The sequence below is a fragment of the Pinus tabuliformis genome, chromosome 8 (genome assembly GCF_031772625.1).
Source record: "Pinus tabuliformis cultivar Carrire ecotype Pingquan chromosome 8, CPIR1, whole genome shotgun sequence".
NCBI classification, from domain to species: Eukaryota; Viridiplantae; Streptophyta; class Pinopsida; order Pinales; family Pinaceae; genus Pinus; species Pinus tabuliformis.
The window spans coordinates 1,345,196,537-1,345,221,255 of NC_142294.1; positions in this window are offsets into that span (position 1 = coordinate 1,345,196,537).

Consider the following 24,719-nt stretch of genomic DNA (forward strand, 5'->3'; position numbering starts at 1 on the left):
ATGGATCACAAAAGCTTCAATTCAACAACACAAAAAATAATAAAAAAGAAAACAAAAATTCAAATATTGAAAAAAAAACAATAAAAAAAACACAAAAATTAATACAAAAGAAAAAATATATATGATAAAAAATTAAAAATAGTTAAAAAAAAAAACCAAAAAATAATACAAAAACACGAAAAATTCAAATATATATATATATATATATATATATAAAACAAGAAATAAAGCATATATAAAATTAAAAAAACAAAAAACAAAACGTGGCAAAAAAAATCAACTATAAAAAAAAGACAAAAAAAAACCTAAAAAAAAAATAATAAATAACATAAAATTAACTTATAAATATCAAAAATTAAGGAAAAAAATTAAAAATATCATAAAATAAGTAAAAAACAAAAACACAATTTAACAAGGAAAAATTAAATTAACAAAATAAAAATATAAATAATTTTTTTTAAACATAAAACATTTTTTTTTAAATACACAACTAAAAAAATAAATTGAATTTAAAAAAAAAAAAACAACTAAAAAAAATTAAAACAAAACAATTATAAATTAAATAAAAAACAATTATAAAAAAATACATTAAAGAAATTAAAATCAAAAATAAAGATAAAGCAATAAATAAGGAAAAATAATTAAAAAAAAAAAAAGGTTCCACACCCTCGGGTAGGGTTGGGTGCGGGCGAGGAGGTGCGCTGCACGTAGTCGTCTCCCCGCCCACTGGCCAACCCCACCCAGGGGTGAAGGAACTTAATTTGTTTTAATTTTAGTTTTATGAGTTTTTTTAATTGTTTTTTTTTAATAATTTTTTTTTTTGTAATTTTTTTTTAATTTTAATTTTTATATTGTTTTGTTTTAAATATATTTTTCAACTTTTTATTTTAATTTTTTTGTTTTGATTTGTTTGTTTTGTTTTCTAATTTAAATATTTTTTAATTTTTAATTTTATTTTTCATTTTTTATATTTTTTATTTTTCAATTTTATTTTTCATTTTTTGTTTTAATTTTTTTAATTTTTATTTTATAATTTTTATGATTTTTTTTAGTTTTTAAATTTAACTTTTCTTAATATTTTTTTTTTTAATTTAAATATTTACATTTTTTTTTAATTTTGTTTAGGGTTTTTTTAATTATTATTATGTGGTTGTAATTTAAAAAAAAAAATCGTCTTTGATGTTTTTTTTTAATTAATATATATAAAAATTAAAAAAATAAAATATATATATATATATATATATTCTTTAAATTTTATGGTTTTTTTGAAATATTTTCCATTTTTTTATTTCTTTTTTATTTTTTGTTTAATTTTTTTATGGATGATCTGCTCTCCCTATTTAATATGCAGCCATGATCTGACTCTTCAACTTGTTCTGACGATGAACCACATTGGTTGGTTCGAAACGCGTCGACAAATGTTTTTTACATGTCATTTACGCCAAAACCCTTCTTAAAACTGATATAGATCACAGAAGCCTCAATTCAATAATTGAATTTTGTTTTATTTTTACATTTTTATGGGTGTTTTTTAGTTTTTTTATATATTTTTTATTATTTGAGTTTTTTTGGTCTTTTTTTTTTCTTTTAACAACATGAAAATCACAAGCATTTAAAAAAAATATCCACACTTAATACATTACAAAATTTAAAGTGTAAAAAATAAGTCCTCTAAACAAAAAGGGTTGATGTTGCATCAACCCTTTTCAAAATAAAGATGAAAATCATTAACATTTAGAAAAGGTGTTCATACTTGCTACATAAATAAATAAATAAATTAAAATTAAAAATTAAAAAGAAAAAAAAATTAAGTGTCAAAAATCAACCCTCTAAAAAAAGGGGTTGATGTTACATTAGCACTTTTCAAAATCAACATGAAAATCACTAACGTCAAAAAAAAAATGTTCATACTTGATACATGAGAAAATTTAAAGTGCCAAAAATATGCTAAAAAAATGTTTATTCTACCATCACCAATTTTCAAAATCGGGTACTTTTCTACTACCTCAAAAAAACGAGTACCAGTTCACTTTCTCATTTGATCGGTAACTATGTTGAAAGAAGAGAAAAGCTTCTTGCGCAGAGAGGTGAAGCATGCAACTCCACTGGGGTACTAACCAGGCTCGCTGGCAGTGGAGCAATGCGTGTGTTCCTATGTGAATCCGTCAGGGTACTGTCGAGGCGTGCTGGCAGCGGAGCAACACCAGAGATGAAAACTTATACTATGAAAATATTCAACTAGTGAGCTAAACTACCCTTCCTGAATCTGAAACACTGTGATCAAGTTGAACTTTTGATTGTGTTTGACTGAGTTGGAAAAATGTGAACCATGTATGTCCATGGGGTAAGTGGGGAAGCCAGAGTAACCCGCACATCGATTCAATAGTCCCTGAAAGACCAGGGTCATGTGCTATCAATGAACCAAAATAGAGAAGCTAGAGTTCTACCAGTGTGTCACCAAGTGTTGTAGCAACTACAACCACCCTCCAAAATTTTGCCCTACAGCCAATTTCGAAGACTCCCTTGAGAGTTTCACTTGATGGGTGCACACACTCGAGTTCACTCCATGAGCTCGTGTGAGTCTTCATACCCACCTTGCTCGATCATTTCACCCAATATTTTGTGTGTTAATGTCAATGTCATGCTTGCGACCATGTTCAGGTCATACTCAAGTTCTTCGCTTCATGTGTACTTGTTCACTATGTAAACATCTGTCACACTCACACATGGAGTCACATACACTATCGTGCAAGTGTCTTCACAATTAACCAACGATCAATCACAAGTGTCACGCTTGTCACTCACACCATCAGTCAGTCATGTTGAACATGTGTGTCTGGATGGTTTGAGTCGTCTCAGCATCAAGTCATGTAAGCGTGTGTTTGCAAGATCACGTATGCATCTTTCGCTCATTCACACACTTAGTCACTTTGTTGAAGTTCTTACAACTGGATTCCCCTCTTACAACCGGACCATCACCCTGCCATCGACTCGATCGACTGTCACCTAGAACAGCGCAGAAGCACCAAGCAAGCCATTTCAAGTTGCGTTTTTTGCAAGCACATTAATCAACCTTCATGTTGGTCAACCGAAGAGTTTGACCTGACATCCACCCCAGGACTGACTCCCCTCAAAAATTGTGCAGAGGTTGCAAACCTTGCCTGCTCCACTGACTGAGAAACTTGGGTAGACAGGCCGGATGGACACCCAGTGCTCGTCCCCATCTCCTCAAAAAATTGTGTAGTTTTTCCAGCCAGCCCTCCCGAAAGTCGACTAGCTGCTCACCCAAAAAATTGCACAGTTTTCATGAGCAAGTCCTCTGCTTCCCAGTAGTCCGCTCAGCTCAAAAATTGTAAGAGGTGACCAGCAGGTCAGCCTCACAGCATCAGCGTAGTTTTTCCTACCAGCAACTCCTGGCAGCTGACTAACAGCTCCCTTCAAGAATTGCACAATTTTTGTTGCCAGTGACCCAGCAGCTAACTGCTAGTTACCCTCAGGAATTGCATAGTTTTTGCTGCCAGTGACCCAACAGATGACTGCCAATTCCCTCCAGGAATTGTGTAGTTTTTGCTGCCAAGTTCCCGATGCCCACTTGTTCCAAAAATTGTGCAGATTTTTCCTACCCACCTTTTCCGCAACCCTAACTATTCCTCCCAAAAACTACGCAGTTTTTTCCTCCACCTTAGCCAAACCCTACAGACAGTCACTGTCAATCCGGATTGCCCATCTTCATCACCCAGTGACTCCTGCACAGTTTTCATTAGCAGTGCCAGGAAGCTCCATCCCGCCTCGCAACCTTGTCAGCTCTCCCAGTCACCTACATCTAAAATGTTCATGCATCATGATATACTAGGACGTTTTTGGATTTGATGTCATCTCGTCATGAGTAACTACATATACAAGTACACAAACAAACATGCAGTTATGACAGATGGGATGAACAAAGGGAGCACATGTAGAAGGATAGGTTCACCAACAGATGAACAAATGATGCATGCAAATAGATATTCTTGTGAATGGATGATCATGCAAAGATGTGTTCACGGACGGACGGATGAGCAAACATGCAAGATGTGTTTATGGACGAATGGACGAACGAACATGCACCTTTCGCGAACAGACAAACCTGTCAAGCTTACCAACATACAAGCAAGGAGCAATGTGTGAATGCAACATCAAGTGAACCAACGACCATCGAAGACTCCGTGCACTTTTCCATGCGGAGGTGAAGCTGTGACACACCATGAGGACATCCATCACCCAGTAGCATTGCAACTCGACATGCACACTAGCAGCAACACGAATGTACCAGCACTCTCATGTCTAGTCATGTCACAAGTCATGTCATCCACATATCTACTGTGGGCCATATGGTCAATCAATGTAATGTAACGTGGAAGTCCAAGAGATCCACTGCTTGTATGAAGAGTCATGTAAAGTCAAAAAGTCATGGAAGTCAAACAGTCATGAGGGTAGTTGAACAACCACAAAGGTCAGTGTCACCCTTGGCTATAAATACCCCCTCATTTGTACATGGAAAGGACTTTTCACCTCAGATCCTCCCACATAGCCTTGAGAGTTTGTAATCTTTTCTTTGAGGAGTAAGTAGTGGCTCCAACGCCCCGCACACGGGGTTAGTTATGTATGGTGTAATGATGTGTCTTGGAACTTTTTCTTAATTTAGAAGCCTACTCACAGGCCAACATGTTTTCACACATGTATTGTAATTGTTGTAAGACTAATCTTTAACACTTGTAATGCATGTTGCTTTAACCTATGTTTAACACTTGAACTAATTCACTTGTTGTAATACATATATGTTAATGAAAATGTGTTGTATATGTTGTTAACATTGTCTCGCCCATGTAGACTACTCTCCCAGACATCAGACAGACCTTTCACATAAAACTTGTTATAACAACCGTTGTACTCTCACGAACTAATCCACTATGTGTTATCTTCCCTTGTGTGTTGTGACCGTCGCATCCGTTTGGACTGTTCCGCCGAAAGCTATGCACATCCTATTGTGTTGTGTGTTCCTAGCAGAGTTGGGACTTCTCCCAACTGACTTGGGACTCACTCCCACCCTCTCCCTCTACGATGAAAGAATCATTGACACAAGAGACACTTACAATCACCAGGCATGTAAACCTCACTTCTCGAAAGACAAAGCAGACCACTCTCTTGTGTTGACAAGCAAGAGTTGAGGCAAATATTTAAGATAATGTCAATTGGAGCATCATACTGGATGGGACTCCCACACCAAATGGTGTGAGGTCTAGTTGGGACTTCATACTGAGGTAATCCCATGAATGTTGGCAAGTCCAGCACCGTCAACAGGTGGATTGAATGCTAGAATTTTTGTGATGCATCTATGGGTTACTATGGCATGATTTGGTCATGATGCTCATATTATGAATCATGATGGTATATATGTTTGGTGGATTGAATGCATGCACACTTGTGTGAGACAATAAATTTCATGATTGAATGTCATGAAAACAAATAACTTCTAATAATTTTGAGGAATTTTTGAGTAATGGAATGAGTGGCATTAATCCCCCATTCTACAAAGGAAAGTGGAAGCTAATTACTCATAAATTTAGAGATATGTATATTTCAATTCTAACCCTTTTATTGTTGGAATAAATGTTTGAATGAATTATGGAATGCTTGAAATAATTGTAATATAAATAAATAATGCAATGATAGCTTCATTTAAATTCATTTTTAAATCATTTGAAAGTGATTGAATTATTATTTGTATAATAATTTAGAGATCATTTTAGGAGATGTTATAAATCTTACAATGAAAAGATTTTATATATAAACACTTACTATTGTCTAGATGATTGAAAGTATAGATTGCGGTTGAAATGACCTTGGATATGATAATGAAGGATTAGTACTACCATATTCCAAAGTCAAACATTATGAGAAGAATCTCGTATTTATGAAATGCGATTCCTATATGAAGCGAGTTTGGAAAAGAAAAGAAAAGAGAAATGAATAATATTTAATTTAAATTATTATGATTAATCTCATGGAAACTATATGCTTATGATACATGTGAGATGATGATCTATCTGGGAAGGATATATGATGGCTATGAAGTTAAAAATCCTAGGGACAAGGCCATTGTGGTGACACTGGAACGTTATCACATACATTGATTACCATGAGTTATCTTACGAAAAATTTATTGTGCTATTTAGAGCAAGGCAAAGGGATGCTTTGGCTCAAGAATCCATAAGTCTCAAGAATATTCTTGTGTGATGAAGCCTTGCCAAGGAATGGATCGCCCAGGGGATTGGGAGACAAAGAAGGAGATGTCTAAACTTGGAAGATGTGTGACTACAAGGAAGGGGAGACCAGAATGAATCGGTTTTCAAAGATTCGTGTACATACTCATTTGTATCAAGAATGCAGTGGGTGTGTCCAAGAAAAAAATTAGTTGGACATGTTCCATGTGGAAGCCTTATGAAGCAACAAACAACTATGGTGGAATGTGTTGGAATGTTAGGTCGTATAAAGGTAAGTAGACTATGAAAAGTGAATGACATTGCTCGAAGTGGCAACTAAGGACATGTAAAATGTTGATGATATGAAAATGACACATCCCATCTTCTAAATAGAATGGTTCTACAGATAGTAGAACCATGAGGACGATGTTCCTTGTGGGGAAAGGAGATTGTGACACCCCTTTCATTACCCCAAAATTTGTAATGTAATTAAGAACATATAATGTTGGGGTGCCAACATTGATGCTATGATGTCAAACTATATTATATGATGTAATGCTTATTTTTATTAATAAAAATGATAGAGATGAAGAAAGGGGACAACCAACATATTATAATACATTGGGGAGGGGGGGAAACTTGACTTAAGAAGAACAATATACCTTAGGTGAACATTTCCCTTTGATGTGATGGTTAGTCTTCACAGGAAGTTGAAAAGTTAGGAATATGAAGGGTCAAGGTGTGATTATAAGAATAAGAGGGAGGCACAATCAAGGAACTCTTCTTCTTGGTTCTTAAGCTTCTAATTTTTCTCTCTTCTATTACTCTCTCTCACACATAAATTCAAATTTTCATGATAATTGGTGATAGCTTATGTAACAGGCATTGAATGTGTTGTGAACATTTTTTATTTGGACTAGCTAGCTCTAAGGACTAGTAATGGTCTTATTTGTGTGTAGCACAAAGAGCATTGAAGAATCGAAGGGTGAGGGACTTCGTGGATCAGAGAAGGGCTCCATTATGTTATGCAAACATGCATGGTATTTTTTTGAATGTTTATGAGCTTGGTCAAAGATGGAAAGAATGAACATTGAGTTTTTTCATGTGTGTGAAGGAGAGTGGTCTTCACTTTTATGTTAAATGTGGCTTAAAAATTGCAGTGATTACTATGATGAATAGCTGATAAACTACCCCAGTGCTTTCTATAGGCACATCTAATAAACCATATTAGTGCTTGCTATTAGAAAGCAGTTGAGAAACCCTGGACAATGGGCTCCATATTCTGAGTGTTTAACAAAGTCTCTGGTGCAAATCCCTTAAGTTTAGTTCTTCTCAAGACATCACGATCTAGCACAGTGATGACTAGCCATGAGAAAAATTGTAGCACAATTGAGCCTATGGTGGGGTGGAATGTGTCTCACCCTACTTCATTTTCCAATATTTTTCTAGTTGTAATAGATAGATATGTATATATGTGTTAACGATATTTCTAGCATAGATGGTTTAGTGACATGCATGATTATTTAATTGATGTTTTAGAAAGTTTATATGTACATGCATTTACCCCTCTGCAAATTTATCATGATTGTAGTTATACTATTTGATTGTAGTGTTTTATATGTATATTTCAGTTAGTATATTACAAATGGAATTAAAACAATGTTTCTTATTTGATTTCATACAAAATGTTTGACAAAATGTCTACTAGAAAAAAATACTTAATTGGTTGCATACAATGTATTTGAAAAAAAAATTATATGTAAAATATTTGACAAATATATATGAGATAAAAATAAAATTTTTGTAAATATGGTTAGGATGAATATAGTAAAGATATATAAAAACATGGTATAAAAACTTATTGCCAAATTATTAACAAAATAAATAAAATTAAATAACTGACAATCTCTGTAAATCATTGGAAAAACAATATATATAAGTATTAATTTAATTACTACTAAATTCTTTTACATCAAAATAAAAGTAACACCACTTTATTTTACTCTTGTAATGTGTCAAATTCAGTTCTTTAAAATCTTTTCACATTCTCTTCACAAAAATTCCTTATCATGTATTTTAAAATATTAATTTAATCATATGAATTAACAAATTTTTAAAAACATTAATGTGTTGTGATAGATTTTTATTATTTTTTAAGATTAAAAATCATTATATTTATTAGAAATGAATACAATATTATAATGTGTAAGATGAATTTTCTTCCTCCCTTTATATTTTTATATATATTATTATTTTTTCTAATTAAAAAAATAACACAGATATATTTTAAACGTGAATTTCAAACGTGTCTTCCCTTCTTTGTCTCTTCGTTTTGACCAAGTTACAACTAATATGCATGGATATATATAACTACTTAACTCACATACTTATAAAAAAGGAATTAAATACATGTTAAATAAATTATATTATAATGTGGTTAGTCCCTCCTCAATCCAAAATTTGGAAAGTAATTGAGAATCTTGATAAGAAATCATGAGGAAAAAGAATGATAATAATTCACATTAATGAATAATTTAATAATTATTTTTATAACAAGAGTAGCATACAATATATACAATTTATCACATCAAAATTAAATTTCTTTAGAATATAATATTTTTAATAAAATAATGAAATAGAAAATTTGTGACATCATGTTTTAAATTTTTTATTAATAATTTATTATAATTAAAATAATAATAATAATAAAATATTTTTACAAAAATTTAAAATTTTTTATAAAAGTATTTTTCATAAATTAATATAAATATAAATATAAATATTTATTCTCCATCAAAGTGCGAGCTAATAGGATTGGGATTCGTCAACGCTAGTCTGTAATGATGAAGGTTGAAAGGTGACAATCTACCCCCTCCACATGCACGAGGCACATGGAGTGGTGGCCTCACGCATGCAACCATTTAATGTCAATAAGGAAGGTGGCAGGGAGATTATAGTGGCGAGGTTCTCTGGCTTTTTCGCTATTGAGGTAAGTAAGTTTTTTGTCTACAAAGGTAATTTAGTTCTGACTTGGTCTGTGACAAGTTGTGGCTCTAGGGTGGTGCTCCTCGTGGTCCTCCACCGGGTGTTGTTCGACTTACAGTTTGCTTTGGTCACTCCTCTCAGGTATGTTCTTTGTCTCAGTCTTTGTTTCCCTGCTACCATGGCTAGCTACAAATAATATCTTATTTATTGGAGAAACAACTATGTTCTGAAGTTGAAGGTTTGGCGGAAGCACCACTGGGATTTTTGCATGGAAATTGAGGATTTTTATGAGGGTTTCTTTGTCTTTTGTACTCTTGTCTTTGTGTACTATGGTATTTTTCTTTCTCACATGGGCACAATTTGGGCAGGGCGGCTATATCATTTGCAATTTTATTTCTGTTCCTATCTTTGGTGCAATGGCTCTGGTATTTTTCTGAATGTCTGTTGTTATAGATCTAGGCTTATATGGTTTTGGAATGTGTGTTTCTCATCTCAAACCTCTACCCTCAGTCGATCATGACAAGGTTGGGAATATGGTTTAGGGCTCTGGGATTGGCTTCATTCCCGGTTCGTTGTCCGCAACAAGGTAAGTCAGTGGTATACTTATACTTTTTAGCCCTCGTGCATTGATAATTTGATAGGGTCTTCAGTCCGGTGCAGTCCTGGGAAGCATCAATCTCACGGGTGTAGGCTCACTTCGGGTCTTCTATTAGGGTTTGAGTCAGTTACTGCTAGAATTTTCAGTCATTTTCGTGCCATGGCCCATGTTTCCTTAAGGAAGGAAAATCGCGCCCAGGGTTCCCACGGCCATGGTAAGCAATAGATGGAAACTCATGAGGGTCGTCAAGCCAATTCTCAAACTAGTAAAGCTCGAGGTCAAAAATCATCCTCTCGCATCATAAAAGAGGTTGTCACTGCTTATCGTGAGGGTAGCTCCGCTCAAGTTCATTAGCTCATAGCTGGGTGGGAAGAAGAACTCAATTAGCAAGTTGGTGCAACGAAAATTGACCTGGGAGACTGGCAGGCCCTAGTGCCTGACCTCGATCACTCTCGTGGCAGGTCTACTCAGTACAAGCAAATTATCCATTTGTATTGGATGATGAAGAACCTTCTAGCTAAAGCGTTGGAGCACATCCCTTCTGGCTCACCCTCGACCTCTCAAGGGCTCCCAAATTTCAGCAAGGATCTACAGCAGATTCAGTTTCAGCTTCAAATGCAGAATGGTCGCCTCAGCCGCATCGAGCAGCATATTGCTTGTATTCCGCAAACTGAGCTTCCAAGCTCTAATGCGAAGGATCCTGCTCCCATGGACTCATCTGATGATTAGTAGTATGATGGTTTAATCTATGTTTTGTCTTTTATTATATGCAACAATTACAAACTTTACAATATGTTTTCAGTTATTTAGAGTATAGGAGGTATAAGGGCATTCAGAAATATTTGTCATGGTTTGACAAACTTATAATATTTTTTTTTGGATGGCTTATCATGTAGTTAGGTGGCCAACATATCTGGTTTCCCTCTGGGACAGTTGAGGCCACCTAACCATTTTTATTTTGGTTGTAACTTACCCATTTTGGAAAAAAATAAATACAAAGTGATATCAAACTTACAAAAAAAACCATTATTTTATTTTTAATTTAAAAATCTAAATCTAAATATATTTAAAAAAAGTACTTTATAGTAATAGCCTTTCATTTTGGGAGCTCATCAAAGTTGAAGTATGGAATCTAGTGGATGAATCTCGTTGCATGCACTGGGTCCTCCCAGCCCTCAACACAACTTTCATAGCCTTGGTACCCAAAGAAGCAGCCTCCAGCAAACCTGAGAAATTCAGACCAATAGCGTTATGCAATGTGATCTACAAACTCATTTCAAAGGTCATTGCAAATCGTCTCAAACCTCTTCTACCTATACTAATCTCTCCAGAGCAAACAGGGTATGTCGAGGGAAGACAAATCATGGATGGTATAATACTCTCAAATGAAGTCATACATTCTCTAAAGCTCCTAAAAAAACCAGGTATGCTTCTCAAGCTTGACCTCTCAAAGGCATTCGACAAACTTAGCTGGAATTATATACATAAAATGCTCTTAGCTTTTGGTTTTAACGCAACTTGGACCAGATGGATCATGAGCCTCATTACTTCTCCAAGTTTTTCAGTCTTATTGAACGGATCTCCCTCTCCTCCCTTCAAATCCTCTCGGGGCATAAGGCAAGGGGATCCTCTCTCGCCTTTTCTCTTTGTCCTTATGGCCGAAGGATTAAGTAGGCTACTCAAATCAGCCGTTTCATCCCAAGCGCTCAAAGGTTTATCTCTCCACGGCCGCCCTCCACAGTCCCATCAACAATTTGTTGATGACACTCTGCTCTTCGGGCATCCCTCTGTAAAAGAAGCCGCCGCATTCAAAACCCTTCTAAATATCTTTGCTGAAGCTTCTGGTACCTCCATTAACGCCTCCAAATCCCAGCTCTTTTTCTTCAATACCCCCCCCCACCACGCAAAGATCCATTGCCAGATCTCTGGGATTCACCATCTCCCATTTACCTGCAAAATATCTAGGAGCCCCTCTTTCCGATTCTGCGATCAAACAGGTGTCCTGGAGAGCACTTCTGGACAAACTTGAATCAAAGCTTTCTTCATGGACCTACAGGGCTCTTAATCTAGCTGGTAGGCTTGTTCTCATTAAATCTGTCCTGCAAGCAATGCCGCTCTATCTCTTCTCCATCCTGGCAGCTCCAAAAGGGATTCTGAAGGCTATTCGCACTCTGCAACGCAACTTCCTCTGGGGTTCCACTGCTTTAAACAGGAAATGGGCTCTAGTCAAATGGACAGAGGTGTGCAAAACCAAGTCAGAAGGAGGGTTAGGACTTCGGGATCCGTTACATAGCAATAATACAATGGGTGCCAGAATATGGTGGAACTGGGTTTCCAAGCCGAACTCCCCATGGGCTCAACTATGGCAAGCAAAATATGCCAGAGGCAGCAGTTGGAGTGATCTCATCAGAATCAACCCAACGGTGCAAGGTTCACTCATCTGGAACAATGCAAAAAAGCAAAGCCGCTTCATTCAAGAACACAGCTTTTGGGAAATACACTCAGGGACGGATGCCAGATTTTGGGAGGACTCTTGGCAACAGCTCCCAAAACTCGCAAATTTGTTCCACAAACCTCTTTGGCAGGCACACATGAAGCAAATAGGTCATACCCAGGTTCACCAGTTCTGGCAGACTTCCTCAAATCACGATCTTCATATATGGAAACCCGCGCAACAATGGCAAACAGATTGGCAAGGAGAAACATATACAGAAATAGAACAGGAACTCCAAGAAAGGAGAATTCGTCTCTCAAACCAGCAGGACAAATTACGTTGGGGATACACAACCAGGGGCACCTTCACCACCAAAGAAGCTCACCATCTGCGTTATTCCAATCTCCAAGAGGAAAGAGACCAAATTTGGAAGCAAGTCTGGCACAAAGGACTATGGCCCAAGATCTCCACCTTCATCTGGCTCTTAAGTAAAAGGCGCATCCTTACTTGGGATAATCTACTAAAAAGAGGATTCATAGGGCCCTCCCGATGCCCAAACTGCAATGCCAATAATGAAACCATCAGTCATCTAATGGAAGACTGCCCACTCGCAAAACAAATTTGGAAGAAAGTTGAAAATTGTAATATGAGAGCAATACCCAGACAGATGGACGTTACGGAAAACATAAGAAACTGGGTCAAAAATCCATTTAAGAGTCAAATTCTAAACTCTCTATGGAATATCATTCCCGGCTTCCTGTACTGGACTCTGTGGAAAGAGCGTAACCATCGGATCTTCAACAACACATACCGTTCCATGGATGATCTTTGGCTCATTCTCAAGCAAAATATCCAAGAAACCCTGGCCATCCGAATCTGGAATGACACAGACTGGCCCGATCTTCCTCAAGAATGCAGAATAATGAAGGCATGGGATCTAGATCTCAAGCCCCTGGTCAAAGCAAAAACGGCTCCCAGCTCCATATCGGCTTCTCCTTCATCATGGTCCCCTCCAGCCTTAAATGCCTACAAGATCAACTTCGATGGAGCAGCCAAAGGCAATCCCGGCCCTGCAGGTTTCGGAGGAGTCATAAGAAATCACTCAGGAGAGGTGAAACTCTTATACTATGGCTCTCTAGGCAAAAATACCAATAACGTGGCAGAGCTGGAAGGACTTTGGAAAGGAATATGTTTGGCCGAGCAATATAACCTCTCTCCCCTTGAAGTTGAAGGGGACTCGCTCATACTAATAGAGGCAGCCAAACGAATACAAGCAGGGGCCAGAGCAGTCAAAATTGCAAAAAGTTGGAGGCTGCTAAGCCGTATGGAATCCTTGGAGGAACAGCTTCTCACTCCCCACAACATAACCTTCAAGCATGTCAGAAGATCAGCAAACCAGGTAGCAGATCGATTGGCTAATCAAGGAGCGACTCAGTCGACATCGTATTTCTCGGGGGCCATGGATTTGGTAGAAGATGATCAACTTAAGAAAGATTGCATCTCTCTGGTGCAAAAAGATCTCCTTCTCCCGGATGCGGGTGACATCACTGTCCATGCCGAGTGTTAGAACAGTTATGAGGCATGTGGCTTGTCACATGGGCCTCTGTCAGCCCGGACAAGCCACGCCAAGCCAAGGAGCAGGCTCCTTAAATTCGCCGGAAGGCGATGCAATCAGCAAATTCGCAATGTTTTGCGAGGAGAGGAATGTAGTTAGGCTGTCTAGTCTGGAGCAGGGGAACGACGGGGGAATGTACAGGAGGTTGCAGGCGCCATTCAATGCACTGCAATATCCGAGGAGCATGGGAGCTATTAAGGTTGCCTCCCTGACCTCTCTGCCGCATACCAGGCCGTTTGAGTGGGTTATTGCTTGGAACAAGGTTTCTGGAGGAATTGTAGGTGAGGGAAGCCATCGCCAAATGCCAAGGGAGAGGCTCAGGATGAGCAGTCGCAGAGGAATGGCTAGAGGGCATTCTGCCTCTCAGAGGCCTGAGATTTCTCCAACGTCCTCAGTTGAAATTACCTCTGAGCAAAACAGGCCTCCAGGCCGCAATGCTAGAGGCAATTGGGGCATTCCGGAGTGTGGTCACTCGGAACATCCGGCCATTCGTTATAGAATTCCCTGTGCTTTTGCTAATAACACTCTGATAGTGTCGGTTACTGTGGAGCATTGTAGCAGTGCTCGTGGGCGCTTGGATACGGTGACTGTCCCGCGGGTCGACATGGAGACTCCCACTGTAGACTTCACGCGTCCGGTTCAGACGGATGAAGCTGGCCCCAGCGAACCTGTTCAGAGAAGCTCGTGCCAGGGTAAGGAACCTGCTCAAAGGAGCTTGTGCCAGGGTAAGGATGCAGCGGAAAAGCTCAAGGGTCCAGCATCTGATGAACCTCACACCACGGATGACGATTAACTCAGCAGTCGCCAAGTCTGGGCAGCAAGGAATGAATTTCTCTGACCTTTTCATTTTCATGATTTTGTATATCTATTATGGAGTTTATGTCTGTAATTTCGGTCCATATCACCATAGTCTCAGCCCACGCGTCGTTCAACATGTTCACCATGTCGTTTTCCATACACAGCGTGTCGATTTGTGTTCACCTTGTCCAGTAATGCATCCATCGTGTCAGTTTCGATACTCACCATGTCATGTAATGAATCCACCGTGTCGATTAATGTATGCTACGTGTCGCTCTTCTATGCAAGGTAGCAATGACTGATATCTTCTCTGAAGGTACAGGGCTTTGGCCCAGATGTAATTTTTGTAATATTTTTGACTTTTTGTAATATAAATAGATCAGTGTTATCGAGAAAAAAAAAAAAAAAATAGCCTTTCATCCTTATCTTTTCATTTTGGACCAATTACAACTAATATATATTTTTAAAATTAAATAACACATTGATGGATGAAAACTAAATATATTATATATGATTAGTCCCAAAATAAATTAGTTATAACTCAAATATAAAAATTAAAAAAGTTAACTAGAAATTAATTAATTAATTAATTAATTAATTATATATATATATATATATATATATATATAAATAATTTAATAATTTTTAATTTTTGGGTGTATGATTGAAGGTATTGCTTGAATGTGTAAATTAGATACATAGTGCAAATGCCCTTTATGAATAGACATTGAAACTTGTGTGTACGCAGATGAAATAATAGAGTTGTGACTAATATATGTGGTTGAGATCATTTCAAGGGTTGGTGAATGTTGTAACATCAAGTATACTAACAAGCCAACTAAATTCCTTGAAAAAAACTTAGTTGAGAATGCATGTGATGGTATCAAAGTAAGTAGGGAAAGTAGCATATAAACAAATTGGGTAAGAATTCCTTTTAGCTCAATTTTTTATCTTTTGTTCTTCAAATTAAAGCATGTATTGCATGTATGCCTAAGAAGGAGTATGGTTAAGGTAGAAAATTGTCATCACAAAAAGATTTAGTAAAATCTTAATAATGTGTGCATGTATTGAGCTGCCATGTTGAACAAAAATTAAATGAATGAATAATACACTCATGAGATCAAATATGTTTGGTAATTTAATTGGGAGAATGCATGAAAATGTGGGATGTGTGAAGCAAATGTAGGGACTGAAATTGTGTTCATGAATCCATGAGTATTGGCCCAAATATAGTTTCTATGTTGAGACAAATGATCCTATCATATTATGCTGAGTTTGTTGGTAAGGAACATGTAATTGCATGATTGAATGTCATGAAAAGAAATAACTTATAGTAATTTTGAGGAATTTTTGAGTAGTGGAATGAGTGGCATGAATTCCTCATCCTGCAAAGCAAAAGTGGAAGCTAATTACTCATGAATTTAGAGATATGTATCTTTCATATTTAACCCTTTTGTTGTTGAATAAAGATTTGAATGCATTATGGAATGCTTGAAATGATTGTGATGCAAATAAGCAATGATAGCTTCATTTCAATTCATGTTTAAATAATTTAAAAGTGATTGAATTATTATGTGTATAATAATTCAAAGATCACTTCAAGAGATATTATAAATCTTGAAATGAAAATATTTTTATGTATCAATACCTACCATTGTTTAGATGATTGAAAGTATAGATTGTAGTTGAAATGGCCTTGGTTATGGTAATGAAGTATGAGTGCTATCATATGCAAGAGTTAAACATCATGAGAAGAATCTCATATTTATGAAATTTGATTCCTATATGAAGTAATTTTGGAAAAGAAAATAAAAATGAAGAATATTTGATTTAAATCATCATGATTAATATCAAGGAAACTATATGCTTGTGATATATGTGAGATGATGGTCTATCCAGGAAGGATAGATGATGGTTGTGAAGTTGAAAATCCTAGGGATAATTCCATTGTGGTGATACTAGAACCCTATGACATACATTGATCACCATGACTTAAGTTATGAAAAAAATGTTATGCTATTTAGAGCAAGCTAGAGGGATGCCTTGGCTCTAAGATTCCATAAGTCTCAATACCTTTCATGTGTGAGAAAGTCTTGCCAAGGAATGAATTACCCGAGGGATTGGTAGGCAAAGAACGATATTCCTAAATTTGGAAGGTGTGTGACTATAAGGAAGGGGAGGCATGAATGGATTTGTTTTCAAATATTCATGTACATACTCATTTGGATCATGAATGCATTGGGTGTGTTAAAGGAAAGAATGAGTTGAACTTGAACCCAATGGTAGTGGAAACCTTATGAAGTAATGAACAACCATCTCGGGAATGTGTTGGAATGTCAGGTGATCTAGAAGTAACTAGATCATGAAAAATGAATGGCATTGCTCGAAGTGAAAACTAAGGACATGGAATATGTTTCTAATATGAAAAAGGCACATCTCTTCTTATGAATAGAATGGTTCTACATATAGTAAAAACAATATTCCTTAAGGGGGGAGGGATTTTTTTGTGGCACCCCTTTCATTAGCCCAAAATTTGTAATGTAATTAACATATAATGTTGGGGTTCCAACATTGATGCTATGATGTCAAACTCTATTATATGATGTAATGTTTATTTTTATTAATAAAAATGCCAGAGTTGAGTAAAGGGGATAACCAACAGATTATAATGCATTGGGGAGGGGGAAAACTTGACTTAAGAGGAAACATATACTATGGGTGAACATTTCCCTTTGATGTGATGGTTAGTCTTCCTAAGAAGCTGAAAGTTTGGGAAGATGAAGGGTCAAGGTGTGATTATAAAAATAAGAGGGAGGAGCAATCAAGGGGTTCTTCTTCTTGGTTCTTAAGCTTCTAGTTTTTCTCTCTTCTATTACTCTCTCATACATCCCTCTCTCACACACATAAATTTAAATTGGCATGAAAATTGGTGATAACTTATGTAACAAGAATGGAATGTGTTGCAACATGTTTTCTTTGGAATAGATGGCTATGAGGACTAGGAATATTCCTATTAGTGTTTGACACATAGATCATTGAAGAAGTGGGGGTTGAGGGACTACATAGATCAAAGAAGGATTCCATTGCGTTATGCAGACCTGCATGGTATTTTTGTGAATTTTTATGAGCTTGGGAAAAGATGGAAAAACTAAACACTAAGTTTTTCCTATTTGTGAAGGAGAGTGGTCTTCACTTTTATGTTAAATGTGGATTGAAAATTGTGGTGCTTACTTCTAGGAATAACTGATAAACCACCTTGATGCTTGCTATAGGTACATCTAATAAACCACATTGGTGCTTTCTATTAGAGAGCAATTGATAAATCACCTTGACAAGGGCTCCATATTTTGAGTGTTTAACCACGTCTTTGGTGTGAATCCCATAAGTTAAGTTCTTCAAAAGGCATCAAGATCTAGCAAAGGGATGGCTAGCTATGAGAAAAATTACAACACAACAAAGCCTATGGTGGGGTGGAATGTGGCTCACACTACTTTAGTTTCTAATATTTTTCTAGTTGTAATAGATAAATATTTATTTATTTGTGATGGTTTAATGACATGTTAAGTCCCTATAATACTAGTGTATTCCCCCATTATTATTGTCATTATCGCCCTTATTGTTATTTTTGTGCCCATTTTGTCCCCATATTGTTATTATTGTGCCCCATAGAAGCCCACTATTGTTATTGTTGTGCCCTTACATTATTATTGTTATGTCATCTCTGATTATATTGTGACCCCTTAGACTCCTATATATAGAAAGGAGGTTTTTTCACTTGAATCATCCAAGAATTGTTCATTTATGTAATGTAAAGGAGGTTGCGCCCTCGAAGAGGCTAATTTTGAATTCATTGATCTATTTCTTCTATTTTGTGAGTTGGTTGCATAAAATTTGGTATAAGAGCTTGCAAAAACCCTAAGGAAAGAGTGTCATCATGGTGGTAGTTGATAGAATTACCAAGTATGCACAATTTTGTGCATTATCTCATCCATTTAAAGCCAGTACAGTTGCTACTGAATTTATGGAAACAATACAAAAGCTACATGGAAACCCAATGATTATTGTAAGCGACAAAGATCACATTTTCACTAGAAATTTTTGGACAAAATTATTTTCTTGTCTGGGTACTCAGTTAGCTCATAACTTATATTATCATCCTCAATCTGATGGGCAAATTGAGATGGTGAACAAATGCTTGGAAGGATATCTTCGTTGCTTTGTAACTAAGAAACAAACATAATGGATCAAGTGGTTGCCTCTCACTGAATGGTGGTATAACACTTCCTTCCATATTGCCGCAAAAATGACCCCATTTATGGCACTTTATGGATATCTGTTGGGTCCCTATAATACTAGTGATTACCCCATTACTATTGTAGTTATACCCTTATTTATATTGTTGTGTCCCTATTACCCCCATATTGTTATTTATGTGCCCCATAGAATCCCTCTATTGTTATTTTTGGCTTTATTATTTTTAGATCGGCTGGATTATATTATGACTCCTTAGACTCCTATATATAGAAAGGAGGTTTTGTCATTTGTATCATCCAAGAATTGTTCATTTATGTAATGTAAAGGAGGTTGCCCCCTCGAAGAGGCTGAATTCTAAGGCGTTGATCTTTCTTTTCTATCTTTTCTTGAGCTGGTTTCATAACATTTGGTATCAGAGCTTTGGATTCTAGGGTTTCGCTGCTCCAAACAGGTCATCGTGGAATTTTCGCTATAACTTTTTTTCTGTGACGTTTCAGAAGTCGCAAAAAAAACCCATTTGAGAAGAATTGGCGCTGAACCTTGGGTCCGAATTTCAGAGCTTTTTGCGCGATATTTTCGGAGATATGATCTGAGGAAGTTGGTCTTTTTGCAGACTCCTGAATTACATTCAAAACAGGTGACCTGGGGAAAATCGTCATAACTTTCTCTCTGAGGATCGGATTGAAATTTCGTAAAAAGGTACAGAAAGAGGACGGACTGTAGTTTCTTGTATGTTTGTTTCAGATTCAAAGGTTGAAACAGTGACTCGTGGCACGTCGTACAAGTTCGCTCTACTGAACTAGTCTAAAAGCAAGTCACTGTGGGAGATTTCACATAACTCTTCCTTGGAGAATCCAATTTGGCTCAGACTTGTGGCATTGGAAAGAGGACGCAGAAGGCTACTACAGGTAGCAATTTCAGAACTGGATGATTCGAAATTACAGAGATACATCAGATTCAATATCAGGCTTCTATAAAGTGAAAAAAGGTGTGTAGTTTTTTTTTTTATTTTTGTGTAAGCTTGGTTTAACGGAATTCAAAGGGCATAGTAAAGCATTATTATCGGTAACTGATGCCCCGAGGAAAGAAAATGCAAACACCTAGTAAGGAACCTGAAAGCTCTAGCATGACTCATGAAGAAGAGGAAGAAATGCTACATGATATATCAAAATTACAAGAACAAGTGCAACAAATGTCACGCTCACAAAAGCTAACAGAAGCTAAGATAAGTGGCGTGGAATCTAAGATAAAGGGTATGGAAGCTAAGATGGATGATTCGAAGACAGATTTGAAGAGAGACATGGCAGATTTGAAGACAGATATGAAAGAATTGAAGAAGTTGCTACAAGAAAGGGTCACTAATGGTGAAAAGGTAGTAAAGGAAACTCATGATGAGAACAAAAGAAATGTTAATCATGATTCCATAGACTCTAATGTTGGATCGAAGACTCACCATATTCCAAAAATCGATATGAGGAAGTTTGATGGCAAGGATCCCGCCACATGGATATTACAGATGGAGCAATTCTTCGATCTCAATAATGTGCAAAACACACAAAAGGTACGTATGGCAACTTTATATTTGGAACCAAATCAGTTTGTATGGTATCAATGGCTTTGTTCTCGTAAACAATTTATCACTTGGGCAATTTTTACGGAAGAATTGATAGCACATTATGAGGATACAAAAAGCAACACTTTTTTTAGCCAATTGATAAGTCTCAAACAAAAGGGTTCAATAATGGAGCACATTGAGGAGTTCCAAAAATTGAACATAAGGGTAAAAGATATTCCAGAGGAGCATAGGATTGATGTGTTCATAGGGTCTTTAAAGGATAATATCCAACATGATGTTGCCTTTGGGAACCTGATTCATTAGAGAAGGCATTCAGGTTAGCAAGAAAAATGGAAAGCAAAATTATGGCAACTAGGAAGCATACCATTCACAACTATAAAGACGGAAGTGTTGTTGCCCATAGTCTTCCACAACCTACAAGGTTGACACCACAACAATTGGAAGAAAAAAGAGCAAAAGGGCTTTGTTACAATTGTGATAGCAAATACACAAAAGGTCATAAGTGTGCTGAGAAGAAATTATTCTACATAGATTGTGAAGAGGAAGAAGAAAAGGAGCAAGAAAGGTCAAAAGAAGAGGATATATTCCAGGAACAAAGCCTAGATGAAGAACAAATAAATCCGACCATATCTTGTAATGCATTGGCGGGAATTACCACTCCTCAAACCATCAAGATAGAAGGACAAATCAAGAAGAAAAAGGTAATAGTGTTGATTGATTCAGGAAGCACCCACAATTTTATTCATTGTAGGGTAGCAAAAGAATTGAATTGCTTCCTATATCCAGCACCAGAGTGTCAAGTGATGATTGCAAATGGAGGAACAATAAATTGTTCTGGAAAGTGCCATAATATCAAGCTATCCATGGGAGAATATGTATTGACTAGCCCAATGCTTTCCATTCCAATGGGAGGTGCTGATGTTGTACTAGGAGTCCAATGGCTACAATCCTTGGGTACAATAGCTTTTAATTTTCAAGAACTTTTCATGAAATTTTCTGTGGAAGGAAAGGAAGTTGAATTAAGGGGTATTGCAGGGAAACCAGGAAAGATAATCAGCTCTAATGGCATGACAAAGCTTCTAAAAAAGGAGCAAAGAGGTGTAATTGCACAATTATGTTCGCTAGATGTTTCCACATTGGAATCATCTATTTCTCCAGATCTCCAAAAAGTCCTGGACAATCATTCCAAGGTATTTGAGACTCCCAAAGGTCTCCCACCTATGCGTGATCATGATCATGCTATTCATCTGATTCCAGGAAGTGTTCCTCCAAACATCAGGCCGTACAGATATCCCTATGTCCAAAAAAGTGAAATTGAACGTATGGTTGCAGAAATGCTAGAGGCTGGTATAATTCAACCGAGTCAAAGTTCTTTCTCAGCTCCAGTAGTATTGGTGCACAAGAAGGATGGATCATGGCGCATGTGTCCAGATTATAGGGAGCTCAACAAGCTCACTATTAAAGATAAGTTCCCCATTCCTGTCATTGATGAATTACTGGATGAATTGCATGGATCAATTTACTTCACCAAGTTGGATCTTCGTTCGGGATATCATCAAATCAGAATGAAGATTGAAGACATTCCGAAAACGGCATTTAGAACTCATGAGGGTCATTATGAATTTTTGGTCATGCCTTTTGGCCTTACCAATGCACCTTCAACATTTCAAGGTTTGATGAATTCAATTTTCAAACCATTCCTTAGAAAATTTGTGTTAGTATTTTTTGATGATATACTAATCTACAGCAAGTCTTGGAAGGATCATGTTGAACATGTTGACAGGGTGCTACAACTATTGGAGGAGAAACAATTATATGCAAAAAGATCCAAATGTTTCTTTGGAGTCCAGGAGGTGGAATATTTGGGTCATATTGTATCTCATGAAGGAGTTAAGGTAGACCCTAGCAAAATTAAAGCCATTAAGGAATGGAAAATCCCCACATCCATAAAGCATCTGCGAGGATTTCTTGGGTTGACAGGGTATTATCGCAAGTTTGTTAAGAATTATGGGAGAATAGCAGCACCTCTAACAACATTATTGAAGAAAGATTCATTTTCATGGACTCCGGAAGCAACAAAGGCCTTTGAACATCTTAAAGAGGCAATGTGCCAAGCACCGGTCTTAGCTACACCGGACTTCACAAAAACCTTTATTGTGGAATGTGATGCTTCAGGAAATGGAATTGGTGCTGTTCTAATGCAAGATGAAAGACCCATTGCTTTTGAAAGTCGTCCAATCAAGGGAAAGTTTTTAAGCAAAGCTATTTATGAGAAGGAAATGTTGGCAATACTCCATGCACTTAAGAAATGGCGACCCTACCTAATGGGAAGACACTTCAAGGTAAAAACGGATCATGATAGCCTTAAATACTTTTTAGAACAAAGATTATCCTCTGAAGAGCAACAAAAGTGGGTCACAAAGATGTTGGGTTATGACTTTGAAATCATCTACAAAAAAGGGAAGCAAAATGTGGTGGCAGATGCACTCTCAAGAAAGGATGAGGATGTGGAAGCATTGTTGTGTGCCATTTCTATTATCCAACCAGATTGGATAAACGAAGCAAGGGAGGAATGGAAGAATGACGAAGAAGTGTGGGCACTTATTCGAAAGCTACAACAAGATTCCAGTACTTCTGATACATTTAGCTGGCAAAATGATTCGTTATGGTACAAAGATCGCTTATACCTCTGTAAGAATTCCCAGCTAAAACAAAAGATTCTTATGGAATTGCACACTTCTCCCTTAGGAGGGCACTCAGGATTTTTAAAAACTTACCACAGGGTTAAGAAGGAATTTTTTTGGGATGGCCTTAAATCAGATATTCAAAAGTTTGTGGCGGAATGTTTGGTTTGCCAACAAAATAAAGTTGAAACAATTAAGACACCGGGTCTATTACAACCTTTATCCATTCCAAGCCAACGTTGGGAGGAGGTTTCAATGGATTTTATCACAGGTTTACCCAAGTCTGAGGGAAAGAGTGTCATCATGGTGGTAGTTGACAGACTTACCAAGTATGCACACTTTTGTGCATTATCACATCCATTTAAAGCCAGTACAGTTTCTACTGCATTTATGGAAACAGTTCAAAAGCTACATGGAAACCCAAAGATTATTGTAAGTGACAGAGATCCCATTTTCACTGGAAATTTTTGGACAGAATTATTTTCTTGTCTTGGTACTCAGTTAGCTCATAGCTCATCTTATCATCCTCAATCTGATGGGCAAACTGAGATAGTAAACAAATGTTTGGAAGGATATCTTCGTTGCTTTGTATCTGATAAACAGACACAATGGGTCAAATGGTTGCCTCTGGCTGAATGGTGGTATAACACTTCCTTCCATACAGCAACAAAAATGACCCCATTTATGGCACTTTATGGGTATCAACCACCATCCATCACATCATATTTAAGAGAAAATTCTAAGGTTCAGGCAGTGGAACATCACATCGAACATCAACAACAAGTCCTCCAACTCTTAAAGGATAACCTCGTGTTGGCACAAAATAGAATGAAACAACAGGCAGATCAACATCGCAGTGAAAGAAGTTTTGATGTAGGTGATTGGGTATTCCTACGGCTACAACCATATAAGCAAATGTCCCTAAAGCAAGCTAAGAAGGATAATAAATTATCACCAAAGTATTATGGTCCGTACAAGGTGTTGCAAAAGATTGGTACTATGGCATACAAATTGGAGCTTCCTGCAGCTTCTCGATTGCACCCAGTTTTCCATGTTTCATGTTTAAAGAAGGTTATAGGCGACAAGCTCCCAGTTCAAACAATATTGCCAGAACTTGACGAGGAAGGAAAAATTATATTGGAACCGGAAGCAGTCACAGAAACAAGAACTCGACAGCTACGAAATCGATCAATTTCAGAGTATCTTATCAAGTGGAAGAACTTATCCGCTGAAGATTCCACATGGGAGGATGAGAATTTTATGCAGAAGTATCTAGAACTGCTCAAGCGTTGAGGACAACACTTTTTTGAAGGAGAGGGGCATGTTGGGTCCCTATAATACTAGTGATTACCCCATTACTATTGTAGTTATACCCTTATTTATATCGTTGTGCCCCTATTACCCCCATATTGTTATTTCTGTGCCCCATAGAATCCCTCTATTGTTATTTTTGGCTTTATTATTGTTAGGTCGGCTGGATTATATTATGACTCCTTAGACTCATATATATAGAAAGGAGGTTTTGTCATTTGT